The sequence below is a fragment of the Acinonyx jubatus genome, chromosome D4 (genome assembly GCF_027475565.1).
Source record: "Acinonyx jubatus isolate Ajub_Pintada_27869175 chromosome D4, VMU_Ajub_asm_v1.0, whole genome shotgun sequence".
Taxonomy (NCBI): Eukaryota; Metazoa; Chordata; class Mammalia; order Carnivora; family Felidae; genus Acinonyx; species Acinonyx jubatus.
Window position 1 is genome coordinate 60,115,264 of NC_069391.1, and position 7,521 is coordinate 60,122,784.

Sequence of the window (7,521 nt, forward strand, 5' to 3'; positions counted from 1 at the left end):
TATCAAACTCATTAGCAGCCCAGGAAATGGAAGTCATAACAGTTGGACTATAAGTTGGAACGGTTTTAAACAAGGGAGGAATATGTTCAGAAAACTTTGAATATATTTTGTTGGTTTGAAAATCATCATCTATGGTATAACACCTAAATTGTTAAGAATTCAGATTTTTCAAAACGTCAAATAATTTTTCAGTTACATCGATGTAAGTATAAGCATTTAGTTACTTAAAAATAATTCAGTATATTAAAATATCAGAATACTAAAAACCAATATGTCTCCTGGACTTGCGGAAATAAATCAACATCAATCTTTATAAATTATCCTCCTATGAAAAGGGCTAATTAAATATCAAGTAAGCTTACTCATTTTCTAAATATATAGGCTTTTTTCATACCCATGAAAACTGTGGCCTATTTCTTAGCTTACATTCTTCTACAATAAAAAATGGAGATTTCTTTTTTCTTTTTTTCCCTTTTTCTGCTCTTCCACATTTCATTAAATCTGTGCTCTCCATTCTCTTTTCCTTTGTTTTTAATGAAGTCAGCCCTTCCCATTTCCAGTTAATTTTTAAAATAGAATTTCACTGATGCTGAAACACCCACTGCCTGCTGTTACCTACAGGCAAAATCCTTGCCACCCATGGGAAATGAATGAATTGAACATATCAAACAAGTAAACATAAACAGTTTAACTTTTGACACATTCTGACTTTGAATTACTAATTCATTAGCTCTAATACATCCTTGGTTAGGCTGAGTTGAGCTTAGTGACTTAAACCTGTTGCCCAGCAGAGTAGAAATGTGGTTCTGTGAGGTAAGATGCAGAGCTGCCAAAGATTGTTCCTTTATTTCCCTTTCCTCAAATTACATCTTGCTTATCATGAGGTCTAAACTATTAACACATGACAAGCTTGTTTCACTGTGTTCTCACCCACCACTCCCTCAATTATTTTAAAGAAAATCCTACATATCAGATGGTTTCATATCATAGATATATATCATCAGCATGTGTCTCTAAATTGAGATTCCTTTTAGAAAACATAAAAAAAAATAACCAAACCTAATTAACAATAATTCGTTTTAGAAAACATAAAAGATATAATCATAATAAATTATGATATGAAATATATTCATACTTCATTTATCATATCATAAAATCTAATAATAATAATAATAGCAAATTAACCATAGTTCCTTAATATCATCAGAAAACCAGAGAGGTTATTTGTTCACATATCATTGATTTTGTCTTATAAATTCTATAAATATCAAGATGTAAATAAGGTCCATATATTGAGATGTCTAATATGTCTTTTAAATCCTTCTCCTTTTGTTTCTGTTTCTTCTATTTCTTTATGTTGTTAAAGATAGTAGGGCATTTATCCTGTAGAGGTTTCTAAAGTCTATTATGCTAATTGTATTTCAGTGTTGTCATTTACTGAGTTCCTTTGTTACCTGTATTTCCTATAAATTGGAAGGTAAATCTAGATGCTTGATCAGATTCAGATTACTTTTTTTTTTCTTTTCTGGGAACATATCCTTCATGGGTAATATTTCATGCTTTTATCAGGATGTAAATCAGGATAATGTATCATTATCTTTCTTTTCTGATATCAACCAGTAATGCTTATTACTCAGACACACTAATTCATGGGGGCGGGGGACAAAATATTGATATTTGTTATGTCTTCTTCACTTATTAGCTAGAATACTTCCACAAAGGGAAATTTCCTTTCATTAATTATTTGGTTGTTGAAATACAGTTATATAAGAATGGAGGACAAATGCTCACTTCTTTCTCTTTTGAAGTTTTCAAAAATAAATAAAGATCACTAAAAGTCATCAATGATTTGCTTTTAATATCATGAAATTAAACGTACTTGATGTGATACAATCCACATAATTTTTGTTTTAACTAATGCTCAAGTTATTTCATCTTCACTAGTGGGAGCTTATTCAGGTTGTCTGCTGAGTTCTTTTGATATGATCCAGAAGTCTTCGATAGTCACTTTCTTTTCCAATAACTAGAGAATGTTTCAGGTTTACTTTGTACATTTCTTATTGTCCTATGTCTGGAATCAGCCATTTTCAAAAAAACACAAGTGCCTTTTAATGTAAGTGGACGAGATCATAATCTCCTCACTAAGGGTAAACTTTGCTATTGGGTTAGTCTTTACCTTCAGGCATTTACAGTGTACAGAGGTAGGAAAAGTTTTTAAAGATAAAATACATTACCAGTTCGTATCAATAATTACAATTCAGACTCAAGTTTATAAAGTTTTGGAGTTTTTTTGATAATCACATCACTGAGATCTAATTCACATCCACAGAATTTATCCTTTTAAAGTGTGCAATTCAATGCTTGTTAATATATTCACAGTTGCATAACCATCACCACAATTTTAGGACATTGCTGTTACCACGAAAGAAAACCTTTAGCTATCACCACCCATATCTTCACACTCTCTCTGTCCCTCACTAGCCCTAAGCAACAAGTATATATTTGTGTATTCTGGACCCTTTATATAAATCAAGTCATATGACATGTGGTCTTTGTGGCTGGGTTCTGTTAATCAGTATCAGGTTTTCAAGGTTCACCCATATATGCAGCATATTTCAGTACTTCATTCCTTTTTATGGCTGAATAACATTCCATTTAATGGATTTACCACAATTTGTTTATTTATTCATCAGTTGATGAATATTTGTGTTATTTCCATTGTTTGGCTATCAGTAATAATGCTGCTGTGAATATTCATATGCAAGTTTTTATCTGAATATGTTTCATTTCTCTTAGATATATACCTAGAAGGGTAATTGCTGAATCAAATGGTAACTCTATATTTAACTTTTTGACACACAGTCAAATAATTTTCCAAGTGACTGCGCCAATTTACATTCCCACCAGGAGTGTTTGAGGTACTTGACAACATTTATCATTAACTGACTCTTTTCTTATAGCCATTGTGATGAATGTGAAATGGTATCCCGTTGTCATTTGGATTTGCATTTCCCTGATGACTAATGTTGGTGAGCATCTTTCCATTTAAAAAAAATTTTTTTTTCAACGTTTATTTATTTTTTTGCGACAGAGAGAGACAGAGCATGAATGGGGGAGGGGCAGAGAGAGAGGGAGACACAGAATCAGAAACAGGCTCCGGGCTCTGAGCCATCAGCCCAGAGCCTGACGTGGGGCTCGAACTCACGGACCACGAGATCGTGACCTGGCTGAAGTCGGACGCTTAACCCACTGCGCCACCCAGGCGCCCCAACATCTTTCCATTTTTATTGGCCATTTTTATATCTTCCCTGGATAAAAACCTATTCATATCCTTTGATTACTTTAAAAATTGTATTGTTTATATTTTTATAACTGATTTCTAAGATGTCTTTGTATATTTTAGACATACATTTCTTATAAGATATATGATTGGTATTTTTTCCCCATGTTGTGGCTTATTTACAATCAGATCTCAACCTACAGTGCCAGCTTTTCCTCTTACCATCATGAACTCTATGGTATATCCATGGCTTACTTCCTGGCCTTCTATTTAGAATCCACAAATTCTAGCTGTAATTTTTTCTCTACTTCATAAACTCTAATTAAACTTCCAAAGAAATAAAGCCTTCTCCTGATGACCTCAAGAAGATGATAACCCAATTAACTTTCATATATATCTCCTGTAATATCTAACCTGATCTTTGTACATAGTTGACATAAGTAAAACTTAATTAATTATTGCATGCTATTAATTCTGAAGACAATAAAAGTTCAGAGAAAGATCACATAAATGTGGCTTATGTAAATAAAAGAAAACATCTTTCCTGATGTAAAACTCAAGCTAGAATCCTATATAAATTAGAGGGTTTTTTTAAACCTATTTACATATTCCAATGGTGAGCAGTAGTCATCCTTCTGCCAACCTCATTCAGAGTTTAAATCTATTTTCTGAAGTACAGTTTTAGGAAGAAAAAGATACAATTCATCCATAGCTTCTTTTCATATAAAAACTCTTATTAAATTACTTACAATGTTTTTATTCCAGGTTTCAGTTCACTTCTCCATTTCTCATGTTTTTTAAAAGAGCCTACTAGGATCTTCCTTAGCTTGATCCTACAACACTTACCTCAGGAATGTTCAATTATGCTTAGATTTATCTAAGAATTGAAAATGGTCATCTAACTAAAACTTGTCCATTTATAAATGGGAGATGGTACAGTGTGATCATTTTTGGAGTGTGTTATCAGATTTTTCAGACTTCCCAAAATCTTATCTTTTTCAATTTCGTTTTATAAAATAACTGTTGTTCATTAGGGCTTACCCAAAACTGTGATTTTGACTTTATATCTATAAGATCTTTCAGGATCCTGCTATGTAATTTTTGCAACTCTGAAGAAATATGCTAATTTATGACACTTAAGTTCTCTCCCACATCTGATCTTGCTTGAAATTCAAATATCCCTTCACCATGTCTGTTCTACTCTTTCCAGTTTAATGTTCATTTCTTCAGATTTGAAAAGGGGAGGGGGGGTCTGCCATTAGTATAAAGAGCAGTTAGCAAGCAGGCTTGCTTTGGGGAAGATGGTGGAATAGGAGGAAACTAAACTCACCTCATCCCACAGATACAACTAGATAACACACATCAGTGCAAATAACCCAGAAAATAGACCAAAGACTGGCAGAACAGACTCCACACTTAAATGTAGATAAGAGGCCACATTGAAGAGGATAGAAAGGGCAGAGACATGGTTGAGAGCTAAACCCCACAGGTCTGGCCACTGGAGAAACAGAGCTACAGACATAGACATGGGTGAGAAACAAACTCTCACACCAGGGAGTCTGCATGGGGAAGATGAATCCCCACTGCATTTAGCTTTAAAAATCAGAGGTACTGAATTTCGAATTTTGTGAGTTCTTACAACCAGCAGGACTTAAAGCTTAGAATTTTAAAAATCAGTAGGCTCAGCTCTGGAAGAGCCTGGAGGGCAATAAGAAGCAGAGTCCTGCCCTGAAAGAGACAGTAAAACAAACCAGGAAGATACAGCTTAGAGGCAGCAGTTTGAAAAACTCCTGAGGCATATAGGAGAGTTACTAATATGAGTTCACTGAGAGACTTCTCCATGAACAAAGGTGCTGGCAGGTGTCATTTTCCTACACCTCACCCAGTAAAATCAGATGACCACCTGTGAGAACCAGCGTGGCACAGGTGTATACTACCTAACTTGCTTACACCATGCCCTGCCCTGTCCAGCTAGGCCTGCCTCAATCCCAGATCTATAGGTACCCTTTTCCAGAAGATAAGCACAAATATTACCAATACTCCATCTCCTCAGAGGACACATGTGCTTTGTTAAATCTGCACCCCTCACCCACACAAGCTTAGCAGAGCAGCCCTGGCTGGCCTTAGTCTCCTCACTGGCCATGTGACTGGCACACACAGCTTGTGAGCAGAACAACCCCACTTCCTGAGCACTTTGCAGAACAACCTGGCCAACTCATTCTCAGCAGCAGCAGAATGTGCCCCATGGAGGAGGACCAATGCAAACTTGTTAAAAGTGTGCACTCCACTCACTACTTTCAAGAGCAAGAGCTATAGCTGGTGTTCCTAACACAAAGAAACAGACATATAGAGTTAGGCAAAATGAGGAGAAAGAGGAAAATGTCCCAATTACAGAGAAAAGTAATATGCCTGATAGAGAATTTAAAGTGATGATCATAAAGATACTCACTAGACTTGAGAAAAGAGTGTAAGACATCACTAAGACCCTTAATAAGGAGATAGAACCAATCAGAGATAAAGAACACAATACTGGAAATTAAAACAACAACAACAACAACAACGGATGGAATAAATAACAGGCTAGAGGAAGCAGAGGGACAAATTAATGATCTGGAAGACAGACTAATGGAAAGTAATCAAGCTGAGCAAGTGAGAGGGAAAAAAATTATGCAAAATGAGAATAAACTTAAGGAACTCAGTGACTCCTCAAGCATAATAACATTTGCATTATAGGGAACCAAGAAGAAGAAGAAGAGAGAGAAAATTTATTTGAATACATAATTGATAAAAACTTCCTTAATCCAAGGTAGGAAACAGATATCCAGACCCATGAGGCACAGATATACCCAGCAGAATCAACCAAAATAGGTCTACACCAAGACAAGTAGTAACTAAAGTGGCACAAAGTAGTGATAAAGACAAAATTTAACAACATCTAGAAAAAAAAGAAGACAGTTACATAAAGGGGAAACGCCATAAAGTTATCAGAGGATTTTCAGCAGAAACTTTGCAGACCAGAAGGGAGCGACATAATATATTCAAAGTGTGAAAAGGGAAAAATCTGCAGCCAAGAATATTCTATCCATCAAGGCTATCATTCAAAATAGAAAGAGAGATAAAGAGTTTATTAGATAAGCAAAAACTAAAGGATTTCATGACCAATTAATCAGCACTGCAACAAATACTAAATGGGACTCTTTGAGTGGAAAAAAACATAAGTGAGAGTAGGAAAAGTAGGAAACACTAAAGCAATAACACTAAGTATATCTGTAAAAATCAGTCAAAGAATTCACAAAATAAAGGGATTTAAAAATATGACAACATATACCAAAAACATAGAGGGGAGAAGAGTAAAGAATGGTTTCAAATGTAAGCAGCAATCAACTTCATAGATACTGTTACCTGCAGAAGATGTTACATACAAATCTAGTGGGAACCACAAATGAAAAACCAGTAAGAGACATGCAAAAAATAAAGGTAATTAAAATATATTACTAAAGAAAGCCAGCCAAACATGAGAGAGAGAAAGAGAAGACAGGATCAGAGAAAAACTACAAAACAATCACAAAATAAGCAACAAAATGTCAATAAATACATATATATCAATAATTATTTTGAATGTAGATGAGCAAAATGCTCCAATAAAAAGGCATAGGGTGAAAAGTGGATTAAAAACTGAGACCCATACATATGCTACCTATAAGAGACTCATTCCAGACCTAAAGATACCTGCAGATTGAAAGTGAGGGGATGAAGAGATATTTATCATGTAAATGGATATTTAAAGAAAGCCAGTGTAGCAATACTTGTATGGGACAAAATAGGCTTTAAAACAAAGACCACAGGGGCTCCTGGGGTGGCTCAGTAGGCTGAGCATCTGACTTCAGCTCAGGTCATGATCTTGTGGTTCATAAGTTTGAGCCCTGCATCAGGCTTGCTGCTATCAGCACAGAGCCTGCTCCATATCCTCCATCTCCATCTCTTTTCCCATTCCCAGCTTGTACTCTCTCTATATAAAAAGTAAATAAACATTTAAAAAATAAAATAAAATAAAATAAATAAAATAAAGACTTGAACAAGAGATAAGGAAAAAAAGATTAGAACACTATATCATAATAAAGGGGACAATTCAACATGAAGATACAATTGTAAATATTTATGCGCCCAAACATGTAGCACCCGATACATAAAACAATCAATAACAAACATAAAAGAACTAATCAGTAGTAATAAAGTTAATA